This window comes from Strix aluco, chromosome 4, assembly GCF_031877795.1.
Source record: "Strix aluco isolate bStrAlu1 chromosome 4, bStrAlu1.hap1, whole genome shotgun sequence".
Lineage (NCBI taxonomy): Eukaryota > Metazoa > Chordata > Aves > Strigiformes > Strigidae > Strix > Strix aluco.
The window spans coordinates 101,362,264-101,378,355 of NC_133934.1; the positions used below are offsets into that span (position 1 = coordinate 101,362,264).

Sequence of the window (16,092 nt, forward strand, 5' to 3'; positions counted from 1 at the left end):
ACATCAAGTCATTTTCCTCACTTTACATTAAATCTGGCTGGTAGCTGGATATAATGAGCCATATTTAAAATGGAATGCAATTAACTTGAAATAGATTTTTTTTTTTTATTTTTATAAAAGTGTTTTTCATAACTTGGTGTTCCCTTTTCCTTTTCCCACTGTGATCAGAATTTAACTCTCTGAAAGTTCATCTGGCAGCGGAAATATTATTTCCAGTTTGCCTACAGATACAGTAATTTCTCAAGGGCTGGTTCATAGCAGATGCTTTTGTAGACAGTCTTTAAACTTTGCCATTTCAGAGGCAAACACTCTTGATCAAAGGATGAATAAAAAAGAAAGGCTGCAGGAGATTCCTTCTCCGCTGACTACCTCCAAAGTGTCCTCTCAGGTTACGAGCTCTCTGAATCTCAAAGCTACCTTTAGTTTCTATTTTTATCTTCTAAATTTCTAGACCTGTGGACCTAAAAGCCACTACAAAGCTTCCTTGTAGGATAAGCATGCTTCATCTTATTTCACAGACTACTTTTAAGGAGAGAGGGGAGCTGTGGATGAAAGCCAATGCTGCAGCAATTAAGACCCAATTAACTACCCTATTAAGCAATTAAGTACCCAATTGATCTGGTCATCTCCTCCATAGGACAGTGTTGTCACTCCATGGACCACAGAAGTGGGTATGTTTGTAGGAGAAACACATGGTACTTGCTTTGAGGGCTCTGGGTGAAGAGCAGCACCTAGGAAGTGGCAGACATTTAGCATGGTGGTACAAAGCAGAAAGGGAAAATGCACCACAGCCACATGCATGAGCACCGTCCTTTTTCAGAGAGTGAAGAGAGAGCATCAGTGCAACTGAAGAAATGGGAAGTAAGAAGGAAGCCATATGCACAGCAGGAAAGAAATGGCTAAGAGGGATAAACAGCCACCATTTGAGTTAGATTAGCTCTTAATTGGAGTCTCTTAAAAGAAAAGTAAAAGAAAGTACAGGCACGCATGCATACAGAAATATCCTTGTTGGAGGAAAGCTTTTCCTACTGCAAGAGAAAAGGGCCCTATTCTACTGAAATGAAATACAGGCTATTTAACAAGACTTAACAAAAAAGAAAAAAGAGCATCTGAGAACAATGTATCTATTATAGCCTTGTTTTCCAGCAGATGTTTTGAGGTGACACAGAACAGCTTAGTAGCTGGGTGTTCTGTTTTAAAGACCATGCTGTGAGTCGTTCCGGAACAGAGCTATTTTGGCTATACAGGGCTTTTAAATTACCATTTTTAAAGTATACTTAAGCTGGTAAACTATGTGTAGCTAAAGACTTTTGTTTGAGGAAGAAGGGCAGGAGGCCAAGGAAGGTACCTCCAAAAGGAAAATGGGCTTTATTAAATCAAAGTGCACAAACAGTACTAGTCTTATCTGTTTTTCATACATCGCTCTGCAGCCTTAGTAAAATAACGTATTTCACTTGAATTCAAAACTAACATTTCTAGCACGTAGAAAAAGAGCTTTTGCTTTGCAAAAATATTTTTGCAACAATCAGGTGTCCGAATGTGCTTCCCAAAGAACCAGCACATGAGGTGAATAATGATGCTATAAACTATGTTTGACCTTTAAACAGTTTTCATTTTGAAACAGGCTTTTGCTGAAGCAATGACACTATCCATAATGAAAAATTAAACAAAGTTGTTCAACATGAACTTAAGTTTCCAGAAGTTTTAATAAATGAACGACTATTTAAGTAGAAAGAAACTCAAGAATTTCCCCAGTCTCATTAATTCTTCCTATCTGGCAGAAGGCCTGGTAGCAGCTGCGTGGCCTGTCTGCAGGTACCTCGGCAGCACTCAGGCTATAGGTGGTCACTGTCCTCCTGGTACCCACGGCCTATGCAGCTCTGTGGGCAGCAAAACACATTATTTTACTCATACCCCACTGTAAATGTATTGCTGCCAAGCCTCTATATGTGACCATCACCTTTCACATAAATACAACTGAAGTATTTCCAGTGCTTGTCTTGCCCATCACTTCCTGGAAAACCCTTGCCCAAAAAAACACTTGTACTAATGCTGCTCCACCATCAATGCTTTTACAGGATGCAGTTAAAGTAACATAATTTCAAGTCTCTCTTCAGCACCAGCAGCAGTGGAATATTCAAATACATACACTAAAATTTAAAATGCAGATACGTGTTTATGAAGAAAATTGCTTGTGGCCAGCAATATTTGCTGTCGTATGATTATTTCTGCCCACAGTAAATGCTTGGAAAAGAGCACTTTCATTTTGAGGTTGAACACACAAAGCTGTGTCATGTTCAAGCAGTGCTCTTGCCAAAAGAGGCCCATCCAGAAGTTGTAGAGCTGCCTCTGAAGATGCTTCATTTATCTGAAATCCTGAATTAATACCACGAGTTTCCAGAACACACTGGGCTTCTAGTGAATATTCCAAACATTTGAGAATATTCAGCTGAGCTACATCTATGTAAAATCCCACAAATTACAACCACAACACAAGTCATAGGAGAAAGATAGTTTTCTATATTTCCTGTCTGGAGGGGGAAGCAGTCCTGTCACAAACAGGATTTGCCCAGCTGTGTATCCCCTTGGACTGCCCACGCTCCTGAGGAGATTCCACTTCCATCAAACTCTTTGGGAAGCGCCCATGCACGCACTGTAACAAGCTGACATGCAGGAAGCCACCATGTTCTGCCATTTAGTTGGCCAGAAACTACACAAGTGCATAAATTGCTGCAGCTATTAAAACCTTTGATGGTCAGTTTAATTATTTCCATCAATAATGAAGAAATCACAGATACCAGCCTTGCCAAAATAAAAAAAAAAAAAACACGAATTATTGGTATCTTTATAAATAGTTCACTAAGAACATTTTAACAACCTTAAATGTTTAACAATAACATAGACTACTTAAAACTGTTTTCAACCAGATCTATTGCATGTTTGTATTCATTGTCACCAGGTATATCATGTGCTCTAAAGGCTTGTAAGTTGAGGTCAAAGTTAGGCATTTGCAAACTACTTTGATTTTACTAAAACATGCACATGCTTTATATAAAGACAGATAGATTTTTCAAAAATGCTCATTATCATCTTAATTCTGCTGCAACTGAAGTCAGCAGAATGTAGGAAACAGAAACAGTCACAGTAGCAAGACCAGGCAACCCATCCAGCCTGGCACCTTCAGCAGCTTCAGAGACAAAACTTCTCTAAAGCCCAGAACCTGATTCTAATGCAGATTTCCATTCACAGTCAACTGGTGGCAACAAAGTAGTCCAAGCTATCAGTATTTCATGACATAATCTAAAACTTTGTCATTACAATTACTGTATTTGAGCATTTGATCTCATTGACACTTTGCAGATATGACATCTGTGCCCTAGCTTACTTGATTTTTTTTTTTTAAATCACAGGTTTAATGGTAACAGCCCAACTTGAGCCCTTCTTGAAAATTCCTAATATGCATGCATAAAACACAACCATTTTCTCCAAGCAAAACCACAATGCCAGCTGTGAGTTCAGAAACACCAAGAACAGTACAATATATATCTCTCTCTGTGAGACAAGGTAGTGGGAGATCAACACAACAAAATCCCAGTCACCTCTCTTACTTCCTCACGGTGGAATAAAAGAGCAGAAATAATATGAGTCTTCTAAAAACCAAACATTTCAACAGCTGTGGGAAACCAACCCAAAATTTAAAAGGATGGCTGCCAGTGCTAATGGGTCCTTGAGGTATTGTTCACCACCATGACAGACAGGAAAGAGATGCAATATAAATGCAAGTAAATATTTAGTGCCTTTTTATTTTCTTGAAAGTGAAAACTGCATATGCTCGTTAAACCTAACTGTGGCTTTTATCATTTGAGCATTTGTTACGCTACTTCTAGGAAGCTAAGGAGACATACTAAAATTATTTGACTATTAATACTAATGGTATTGCCTATTGCTGACTTGCTAATTTTCTCCAGACAAATGACTCTAACAAGTTCTCTTTTCTGCTCTAATTTCTTTTCTCTGACCACTCCCTGGACATTTTTCACACACAGATTTTCTTTCTCACTTACAAATCTCCACTTGGCATTCACTAAAATACTACAGGACATAGTTAAAAGTCAGAGGATTAAAATCCATTTAAACCAACTGATAGAAAAGCAAGAATCTGGAGGGCTGGGGGAAGACACCGAACCGTTCTCAACAGACCTGATAGCAAGTGTCTCCCCCTGAGAAGTCCTACAGATTTCAGGTAGAAAATCCTCCCCCCACCCTCCAAAATCAGCCTCCATTTTTATTTAAATCTCTACTAGTATCTTAAACAATTCAGTCACATGATATAGGAACCATTAGATATGACAATCTAAAATACACCCTCTACCTTCAAATACATCTCTCAAGCAAGCAGAGGTAACTGGATTTTCCTGCATTGTCCTCACATTGAAAAGGCCAAGTGATTAACTTTGAAGTTGCACTTTAAAACCTTAAACAAAAGCAAGCAGGCAAAAGTAAAATTCTAGTGGTAAAAACTGTTTCGTTTCTTGCTGACCCTCACATAATTCTACTCCTTACACTGGGTCAATAATGTCCTCTGGGCTTTACAAGCTGCATCCCTGGAACTCCACAACTGTGATGTTGCAACAAAATTCATCTTTATCCAAGATGTCAATTGCCCTTCATGTTTGTTTGCTTTGCGTGCGAAAGCTTATGGCACATCGGAAAAATTTAAAGTAAGGCTAATATTCACAAATTCAAAATTGGAAGATAAAAGGTTCACAGTCTAGATTGAAAACTTATAATTAAAAAAACACTGAAACAAAATTATTTGACAATTCTGCAGAACTTTCAGAATTTCTACATAGTGCCACAAAACTGAGAGTCAGGTTACTGTTAGTACCCATGGCTTTGTTTATGAGCCTTTCAGAGCCTTTTATGTATGTGGAAATTGTTCTAACAACAAAGTAATTTCAACCACAACTGCTTAACCATTATCAGTGAGAAGAAAGTCTACTCAACACTACTAATAGTTGCCAAAACTAACAGATTAAGTCCATGTACTCATCTGGAAGTTCTATATCGAGCTATTTTGCAGATACGATGAGCCAAGAGAGTTCGGAAAGTGTTCAAGCGGTGAGTTAATCTTATTTTTCTGAAGCAGGAAAATTTCCCAAATGCCTTTTCTAATTTGTCTCAATTTTCCTAAAATAAAATAAAAAGGAACCCTAGTGAAAGATTACAGATGTACCAGATTAATTATTTTGGTCATGGTGAGGTCAGTGAATATGAAAAGCCAATTTTAAACGTGGAGGTAAGGTCAGTCTCTGCAAAGTGAATGTGGAAGAAAAACAAAAGCAAATGTATTTAGAAGCCTAAAACACTTTTGTACAGAAGTTTTCCATACCTACTACCCCAAACTACAGGAGAGAGAAAAGAAGATTAATTTCCTAGCAGGTAAGCAAGTAGAAATATTACAAGAATCAGGTACTCTCTCCATCTAGTCTGCAAAGAACTTGAGCTTACAGGAAATTCAGGCTGGGGAAAGAGGAGAAATGCAAGGACTTCAGTTTTCAGAGGGAGGAAATGCATCTCTTCCTCTTCTAGAGGCATATAGACTCTGGGTTTTTTGGTCGGCCCTGTGGCAAGGAAGATTAATCCCAGAGTAAGTATAGAACAAATAATTCCAAACATGACAAAGAAGGGAAGGTAAAATTCAGTGGGCAGAACAAATCTGAGAAAAAAATCATATGGAGAACAAAGTGGACAGATCTGGGCACTAAGGAGAAATTTAATTGTTTAGTTAATAAGCATCAGAAAAGATCCCCTCCATAACATCTGACAAAGAGGTGTTAAACTTGAATCACACTTAAATTAAAGCAAAAGTGGCTTGGGGACTAAGACTGGGGAAAAAAAAAATTACTAGGTGTTTTGCAAACTAAATAACATTCTTAAATTTCATTTGAAAATACCAAGTAGATATTTACCACAATAATGGAAGTAGTTCTGCTCAGCTCTTGCTGGAGAACCAGTTATTATTGAGACTGTCAGGTGAGAAGTATTCTTCACAACTTGTTTGAATAGGATAGAGTTTGTCAGTAATTTAATAACAATAATAATCTCGGACCAATGTAAATTAAAAATTCAAACAAACTGTCACTGAGAAATGAGACAAAGATCAAATAAACAAACAGTGCAATGAAATAAGGATGAGGGCCACCTACATTCTTCCTGAAACATTACATTTTTTCAATGTCCAATTTTTTTCTGGCTGGTCATGAATTTGGAATTAACCATATCCTAAAAAAGCACTATTTTCTATTAAAGCTTAGTAAGCATAACAGTAAGTTTTTAACAACATGCACACTGAACATTGCAGTCACAACCAGTCAGTGAAGTTACTTGCCATTATGAGAGATATTAAAAGCAGAATATAAAAAATAGCTTAATTTGTACAAACTGATTTTCTACAATCCCACCTAAATTCTTTTCATGAGCTAGGTATGAGGTTGATGAACATATTGGGAGAGATATGAGAAGAAAAGGGGATTTACATTACAACAATTCCACTGTTGTCGTAGGGCAATATTGGTATTAGTACAGGGTAAAATGTAATGTTTTCACTCTGCTTCCAGATAAAACCTGTTGCTGTTGTTCTTCAACACACAAGGTGCTGTCATTTTTTCCTCTGATTGTCATTTTTCTCCTGTCCGGTTTAACATCAAAACCACTAAAAGCATGTGTATTTCCAGACATAGAAAAGGATTTGCCCCTTGTCACATTCTACACCGATTCACTGCTATAGCTGACAGCTACTCAGAAGATGGCTGCTGTCAACCAGGACTTAGACCCTGCAAAGAAAGTTTTCTGGAAAAAAAGACAGAGCTGAGCCGATTTATGCAGGACAAGGACATCTGCATTCAGTGTCTAGGGTTAAGGAGAGACCACTGATCCTGCACTCCAGGCCATCAATCACTCGGAACCCTTTGCTCTACAGGGTGTCAGCAGCTCTGAGGGATGCTCCACCATGCAATTGCACTGTAGTAACCAGCTGCAACAACAGCAGCATGCAGCAAATGCAAAGAAGAATCTGGAAAACTGTGAGGCTTAATCCCCTATGCCACACTGCTGTGGTCACAGGGCACAAAAGAGGTAGGAAAGTGAATGCTAAACAAGGCTTTATTGTTAAGATGAGGAGCTGTGGGACTGCTTGTGCACTGTGGAGTGCTTCCATCAGCACTAAAAGACTTTCCAAGAAGGGTATAAACTAATCCAAAGCACTTACCTCAGAAACTGGAGCATTCTTCAGAGCATGTACCAAAACCCAACAGACTTTGGGGCTACCTCTACATTAACTAGAGTAGAACTGGTGACACAGTACTCCAGGGATCCCTCCCAGAGGACAACTCTCAGAGCCAGAGACCTGAAAGGACTTTGGCTTGGATTTAGCTCCTGGAACTCTGAAAACATTTTTTCCTCTCCCTCAGTCCCACTGGTCTTAGATTTATATTATGTTCTTATCTATTTTACTCAAAGAGTAAAATTACTTCTATTAAATATGTTAAGTAAATAGTTTGACTGAAGGACGTAATTGCAGTAAAGTGTAATGTATAACTAACAATGTCATAGCATAATCCAGACCAGTCTTGTGAAAAGTCAAACAAACATGCCTTTGGCTGAATTGCACAAAAAATGAATCCCATTAAAATATGGTTTTGTAATGGTTTTATTTTTATTTCAACATAATCACGTTCAAATAGGAAGCCCTTTAGATGTTTGTGGCTCAATAGCATTTTGACTGACAGCATGAAATCTGGTAACAAAGTTGAAGATGATACTAATTGAAAAGCAGCTGGCAGATAACAGGTAAAGCTGATTTGTTACAGCTGGACCACGTATTTGCCACATGATGCAGATCTCATCTTTCTAATCAGTCAGGTAAAGCTGATTTGTTACAGCTGGACCAGGTATTTGCCACATGATGCAGATCTCATCTTTCTAATCAGTGAAGACTTACACCTGCATGCCTCTCCCCCTCCTCTTTACCTCCAGTCCATCTAAGCAAACTCTGGTATGCCAGCTCTGCTAATACCTGGCTAGTTCCCAGCTGAGCTCTCATTCAGGTAGATATAACCAGAGGTACATCAGGGTATAGCACAGTTGGTGGAGCAATCATCACCAGAGAAGTCAGAGGTGTAGTTTTCATGGGTTTATAGCAAGACTTTTACAAGGATCTGAAAAGTGATAGATCTGTTCTAACAGTAGAAGGTACAGCATTGTACTGTCTTGCCTCATTCATCTTGATACACCTAGACCACACAGAAAATGCCTTTACATTACAGTAAATTCCCTTTACTTTACAAAGGCTCACTCCTTTCCACAGTATAAAACAGATTAACAGACACACCCCTCCAATACACTTACTACTGTTTATTTTTCACTAGCACCTTCCTCACACTTGAAACATGCTGTTGAAATTCTGCATTTATTTTACCAGCCTGGGAAATATAATAAAAAGAGTTGAAGATTGTGTGCTAGGTAAATTTTCCAAAATTGGTACAGTTCAAATAGAATCCTTTTAATCCTTTAATCTTCAAAATAACACAAGAATGTTTCTTGGATCCATCCCCAGCTTCTCTACAAAAAATTAAACAGCTCCATTTACACCATCTCCTTATTTACAAGCACCCATTTCTCCACAGTGTTATTTATTCCTGTCTTCCCAGGTACCACAGCCCAAGACTTCTTCCTCACACAGAAGACTATAATTCTAGCTACTACTTAGCTGAAGTTCTAAATCATCACTAGAAACAAAGCTTTATGTAAGGGAGTATTTCACAGAAAACTACATTAGCACTTTGATAACTGAAATCAGCAAAACAAGTGACTGAAACAGTGCTAAGCTTTGGTCTCATAACTTTTCCCACTGTTTTTTTCCTTCCAGTCCTTATTATCATGCCTCCTGCCATGTTACTCCTCCTCAACCCTTTTTCTAAAATACTTAAATGTGCTTTTTCTAAGCATATGATTTCTAGCCTCCATGGACTGAAGCATTTTGGGGAAAATCAGATTAGCTATGCAAACCTGTAAACAGCAGAGGACCTGAAAACTCAGATAAATGGATCTACCACAGTCATAAATGTCAGTTTTCCAAGTTGGAATTCTTTTTTTTTACCCAAGCTTATAGATGTTGCAAAATTACCATTTGAAAAAAAAAACATTTTTTTCCATGATATCTACCAAAATTAGCTTCCAATTATTCTAAAAATGTTACATCATTAAAACAGAAATAGCATAAAGAAATACTACAGCTTTTCACTGCATGGCCCAACAGGGAAAAAAAAACAAACCCAAGCATCACTTATATTTATTTATTCTAGGTATACTATTCTACTGAAATATACCCAAGTACATAAGAAATTCTCACACTTGACTACACGTTTTACACCTTCTGCTTGCATAAAAAGTGTATTTGGAATGACTAAATGTCAACAGATTTAGTACAATATGATATAAAAGAAGTAAAACATTGACTTACTGTGAGGTGTTTACATCCAAATCTTCAGAATGTTCTTGGATACAGCAATTATTTCAACAGAGATCTAGCAGAAAAAAGTCATTTGAGCCCAGAGATTTTCACTTAGCTGAAAATAAAAAGAAACTAATTAGCCAAACTACAGAAAGGGTTATGGAACAAACTAGCAGACAACTGGGGTCCTCAGCTAAAGTTAATTAGTAGAACTTCATTTATGTTGATCTATACCAGCTGAGGCTGTGTGCCCTGAGATCAGGCAGACTGCAGACCCTTCTGCTGGGCAAGGGTCAGCTACCATGTCTGCACACAGGGCTGCTTGAACTGAATTAAAAAAAGAAAAGGGGGGATGAATTCAAGTTCAGTAGAAGCAAAGAGGTGAAATAAGTCACCACCATGGTACAGCTCTTGCTGGCTGTACCTGTAAGTTAAGGTAGTTGTGCTTTACAGTGCACTTCTTAGTCCTGGTCTTAGGTGTACAGGGTAGGGGGCACAGCCCAGCATTAGGGCAAGTGGGTTTCCACAGTCCTGGTTCACTGACTATACATGGGAATCAATTAGGGAGGATTTTACCTTGCTCCATGGTGACACACTTCCAGTTCCTTCTGCAGGAAAACAGAATGTGTGATTGGATAGTGCACACACTTGCAGTTTGCCTGAGACATGGGGACACATTGGAGATCAAACCTGCAGAGATTAACTCCTCTACAGTACAGATGTAGCCATCTTTCCCCCCACAAAGTAGGAAGTATTTATGTTGGTACTCAAAAAGGTAGTGAAGTGTCATCACTCTGTGTGCCATCCCATTTCAAGCAGTGGTGACGTTTCATTTTCTAATGTATTTTTAAACTAAGTTTTCTGTATCCCTATTCTTAATGTCATATTCTTATGTTACCACACTAACACTTTACATTTCTATAATGTTTTGACCAAATGATATCAATGTGGTGTGAAGGTCCGTTTGTGCTTTATTTCTGTTTATCTTGTACCCAGACTTACTACAAGACTGATTTAGAGTAGGAAGAAAAGTATATCTTGTAATAACTGTTTTTTTGGCATAGGTGTATAAAAATTGTTAAAACAAGGTTAACACTACTCAGTCCACAACTATTAGAAGGAATGGGAGAACAGGCACACAATCTGCCAGCAGGTAGCATGGCTCTGAACAAGCTGGAATAGACTGGCACCCCGCTGGTAACACAGCCCTCAACAAGCCCGAACAGAGGCTGATCCATGAAAGGAGAAAACAATCCTTCGGACCAGACAGATCTTGATCCGCAGAAAAGTGTATATAAACAGCAGTGGTACACTGTGGAGCTCTGGAAAGCTTAAAGCTTCCCACAGGGAACAGCTTTGAGCCTTGTCATCTCAGTCTCGGAGGGAAGAATCACAAAAGCCCTCAGAGCCAGCGATGTGATATCAGACTTGCATCATCATATACATAAGGACTGACTAATAAATTGATTAATGTCTGGGTTTTAGAAGTTAACAGAAAAATTACCTATTATCTAGGCATAAATAAATGTTTGAAGTTTGAGATTTTACCTGGTCTCTAAGTCTCAGAGTACTCCCATCATGCTGGTCCCAGACTCACAAATAACAGCAGCAATGTGTGCAAGCACTGATGTCTTACAGCAACCTCACCAAACAGAGAATTATTATCCCTATTTTAGATATGAGGAAACTGAGGTATGGAGAGGTTAGCTGACTTTTTTCCAAAACTAGCAAAGCTAGTAACACAGCCCTTATCTCCCAAGGGCAGGCTGCATGGTTCAGCAGAGAGGACTAATGCAAGCTTTGCAAGAGACCAAGGCCAGTAAGACTAGAGGCCTCTGTGCTGCTGACAAGGATCTGTGCTGCCAGCCCAGACCACAGCTCCATCTGGCCCTGTCAGAAATCATAGTTTGTCCTGATGATCAGAAAACCACAGAAACTAAGCAGTTTTCAGTATTCTCACAAATAAATTGTTTCATCTCTTACTTTGTACCTCTTACCAATGCATGAGAAATGTAACCGTTGACCTATCATGCTCTAATATTTTGTGAATTATTTCTAATTTCTGTGGTAGAATATATCTACATTATAATTCAAGAGTTTCCTAGTAACCTTTCATAAACTTTCAAACACCACTTTTTTCCAGACCACAGAGTAACACATGGCAAAATGTTCTGCAAAACTATATATATAATGTGTGTGTGCATGTATGTCTCGCTCTGCCAAGCCTTGTAGCTGTTGGGCGAAGTTCTGGCAGTTTGGCAGACACAGGGCTCTAGGATTAGTTACAAGAGGACATTTGCATATAAATCTGTCTCAATTTATGAAGCCTAAGAAGAGAAGTGTTAGTGTTACTGGATTTTACTTTTGAGAACAAAGCATGAAAATCTTCATATAAGCTGAGAAAGTTAAAGCTTTTTCTCTTAAGTTAAAAGTCTCTGATAGGTTTGAGTTGGGTCATCAAAAATATGGATATAATCTATATGTCTAGAAACCTATGTTTGCATAGGTGTTCCTATTGTTTCTATGGACAGGAACACAGCCATGTCTGTGTACTCTGTGAAGTTTGCATTTGAACTAGACCCATTCTGTTCCCCTTCTCCATTTTCCCTGGAAGGATTTTCACTGCTTACTGATCCAGCTGGCTCGCTTCAGGCTGCAAGTCAGCTTGCATGTAGTGGGTAGTTTGGATTTGACTGCAAGGATCTAGATACATTTATAGTCACCTATTTTTACACTTAGTCACCTCTTTCCAGGAAGGAAACTGGGGCAAGAGAGGTGCATGCAACTAAGGAAGACGGGCAAATGGGTTTTAGCAAAGTAAGATAAATGTGATGTTGAAATTCAGAGTATCATTAAAGTCAGTTTGCCTCATGTGACCAGAAACCCCTCACCTCTGCTGAATCACCGCTACATTACTGCAGAGCTTCCTTATGAGATGCTCTAAGGAATCAGCAATGTCCTTTGTTATTAAAAAACAACAAAATATTTTAAACTGATATTCAGTATCATCTCCTACCATTGCAGTAAATCAGCTCAGAACTCAAAAGCCATTCCTGATCACTAGCACTCCTTTTGTGAAGTTTTTTTTTCTTAATTTTAAAAGATAAATTCAATGTTTCTTCCAAATAATTCTCAATATCAGAATGGATCTCAGATGAGCTTAGCCTCCGCTGCTGTTTTGAATGAACAGATCAGTGTTAGAAATGGTTTTTTAGAAGCAGTACTTTATAACTTATTGTTGGCTTCTTTCTATTCATTTTTGTGAGTGCCTGACAACAGATTATTTTTGCAGAGATTACTGGCACTGTGACGGCCTCATCAAAATGGTAACATCCTAGACATCTTTCTTTGTCAATACTTGTAGGACACTTAACTTTTCATTTGTGGTCAATTACCCTCCTTTTAAAAAAACCCAGAATCCTTCCATTGATATATACTTAAATGATATATATTTAATTGATATATACTTAAATGTCTATGGAAATATAACTTCCTATATCTCATGAAATAGCATCTGCACTAAGAAAAGTAGCAAACTCTCTGACCACTGAAGCTATATGTATTCTAGTATCAATAATGACAAGACAGTAAGATGAACTCCATTTTTACTGGAATGTTAGTTAATATTTTTCCAAATATAACAAAACACATCAACTGCAACATAAATAATTTTACCAGTATTTTTTTGTTTGAATTTACTTTTAGTATAGCTTTAAAATAATTTTCAAATTAAACATTGCTGAAATGCAACGGAAGCACTTTTTGTTACCCACATGGATACCCAGTCAGTTTTGCAGCATAAGGATCAAGTTTTCTATCAGCGTCTCAGCTTTTCTGCACACAACTTTGCAGACTGGTAACAGTTTGCATGGGGAACTTCACATCTGACAATTCATTTTACAAATTGCTCCCATTGTTCCTGGGCCAAATCCTGTAAGGTTTGTTAACTCCCATGGCACTTGATGAGAGTGACAGGTGGTCAGAGGGTTGGAAATTCCTGTGTAGGTTGGCATCTATTAAAGACAAGACCTACTGTTTTTTAATCCTCAGGATCAGTTTCTGACTGCTCTATACATATCACCAGGAGGATACAGCTGTTGCAGATCTGACAGAGCAGGCATGAGCAACCTGATGCCAATATGGGGAGACAAGGGAATTTGTCTCTCCATGAAGAAGAGGCTGCTGTGCAGAAAACGTGAAACAGGTCAACATGGAGGAGACAGCTGATGCAACCACGAGGAGGAGATTTCACCTCCTTGGATCCAAGTGCTGGATGTGCCTGTGAATGACCACACCCCTCCACAACAGCAGATACAGGGCAGAGAGTAGATGAAGGGGTTTGATGATATAAAAATCATTCAGGAGAGTTTTATGAATTGAAGCTCAAGAATGAATACAGTTGAGGTCCAGAAAAGAAGGCGTAACCAGACCTTGTAACCACGACTATGAGACAGTGAAGAGTTGGAAGTTATGGCAGTTCTTAATTTATAGCAAGATTAATACAAACAGTCTTTTCAATACTAAATAACTGAGCAGGTAAAAATTTGAAAGACTACATATTTTTTAATACTCATCATGAAATGAGATACATTTCCCTCTGCTTCTTTGTCATTGGGCCCAAATCTTTTGATTTGTACAGTAGTTTCTAAATCTGTCCAGCTGGTCAGGTTGGAGGGCAGGTATTGCTTACTAAGGGCCCACTCAAACTGGGTGAATTCATGTTTCCTGTTCTCACACACCTTCACAAGCTTTCTATTCTCAGCCAAGTGGATTACACATAAATATTTCCAATTTTAATATTATAAAAATACTCTGTCATGTGACACTTAAGTGACACAGAAGACACAAAATCCCAGCTCAAGAGAATAAACATTTCAAAAAATAGATTCAGTTAATTTAAAAGTGACAGTGAATATGCCCCAAAGCTCTATTTTTAAAATTTAAGATTTAAAAACTGTAAATTTAAAACTATTTTTAAAAATTTATACATTGTTTTTATCTAGTCAATTTTATGATTCAGAAACAGAAAAAAAAATATTGACATAGAAAACTCACTCAGCTGAGATTTCAACTATCTTAAACACATCCAAAAACTACCATTAATTTTTAAAGACATCTGCTTTAGTTGTGCACTCAGATCAGAAGTGAATTTTGGTTTGGTGTATGGCAATCGTTAATTTTTGACTGCAAATTTCTAATTTTACATCTGAATACGCAATCAGCACAAACAATCCAATATGCAAATATGGAAAAGAGTGGTTCATGTATCATAGTTGTAGAATTATTAATTAGGAGACATACAGCAGTCTCAGAGAAAAAAATCTGACAACAAACGACCTTTGCGGTTTTAGTGAGTGGAGGTGAGGAGAAGACCACCTCCTTTGTGCCCTTGGTTAGCACCTGTGGAAAGAAGCCTACTGTTATCAGCAGAACAGGATCAAGCCCGTAGCTCCAAAGGCGTTAATGGCAGCAGAGTCCCTCCTGCACTTGGGACGATGTCAGCAGCTGCTCCTTCCCACCTCCGGCTGTGGGGTTCTGCTCTTCCGCTGCAGCTTCCCCCGCCAGCTATGCCACAACAACTGCTTGTGGGAGCACAGGGCAAACCAGACTGCTGAAAATAACCCTTTCGGAGAGTTATTTTTAACCTGGATCCCTTCAGATCATGTCAGGGTGACCTCACAAGTTCACGTGGGGTTGCGTAGCAGTGCAGGATAACGAGTTGCCAACAGAGGAGGGGGGGAGGACAGAGGACCCTTTAATCTGGGTTTGCCCCTGAAGGCAGAGTATTGTGAAACTACATCCGTGTTTAACAATTGCGTGTACGATATACACAGCAGAGAGAATACAGGTCTTTCTGTCATACCCATGAGAGAACAATGAAGTTCCAAAATGCTTAAAAATCTTTAAAATACTTTTCCTTTCTTTTTGTGTCCCTGTACCTAAATATACCCATGGAGAAGATCTCTTGCAATATTAAATATTTTCCTAACTTTCTTTATTCTCTCAGTGTAATTCAGTGCCTCTTCTAAAAGACCCCATCAAAGCCAAGTCACGGAGTATCAGAGATGTTCACAAGAGAAATCTCTGCTAATAAACTGCATGGCAGATATCCACAGCAGAAAAACTTCTAGCAGTAGTAACACAGCACCTTCTAGACCACTCTTCTAATGATGGCGTCACAGAGACGAAATGGTAGTACCTTTCAGATAAGAGCGAAAAAATGGGCACACCAAAAAGAGAAACCACTTTCCATCAGGAATTAAGAGGGACACCAGTCTGAAAAATGGCAGAGTAGAGCCATGCTTGAGATTTGCAAAGGCGTTCCCATCCACAGAGACCAAAGAGATGTCTATGTGCTTGCACAATAAACACTGAATAAACACTGGAAGAAGGAAGACAAATAAAGATAATAAAGAAAAAGATAAAGATAATAGACTTTTTCCTAAGAAGCTCTCTCCTTTGTTTGTTGATAGATGAGTCCTATCCTTGTCAGAAGCAGCTCTCTTCTCCAGGCTTCTGGAAACTAGCTGCTATGAGGCACTTTATGAATAAAGAAGTAGTTTCCTAGCTCAGAGAGC

At 38.5% G+C, this 16,092-nt stretch overlaps 1 long non-coding RNA gene across 3 annotated transcripts in view; it reads right to left on the reverse strand.

The window, feature by feature from the left end:
- The window catches only part of LOC141923419 (uncharacterized), a 37,773-nt gene extending 22,660 nt beyond the window's left edge, over positions 1 to 15,113 (reverse strand). For 2 of the 3 annotated variants that reach the window (XR_012623293.1, XR_012623291.1), the window contains exons 1-2: positions 14,933 to 15,113; positions 9,524 to 9,629 (exon numbers count right to left, since the gene is read on the reverse strand). This is a non-coding gene — a long non-coding RNA (uncharacterized LOC141923419). Of the gene's footprint in view, positions 1 to 9,523; positions 9,630 to 14,914 lie in introns of all 3 variants that reach the window. The other variant, XR_012623292.1, reaches the window with a different exon arrangement.
- Between the last annotated feature and the right edge of the window lie 979 nt (positions 15,114 to 16,092).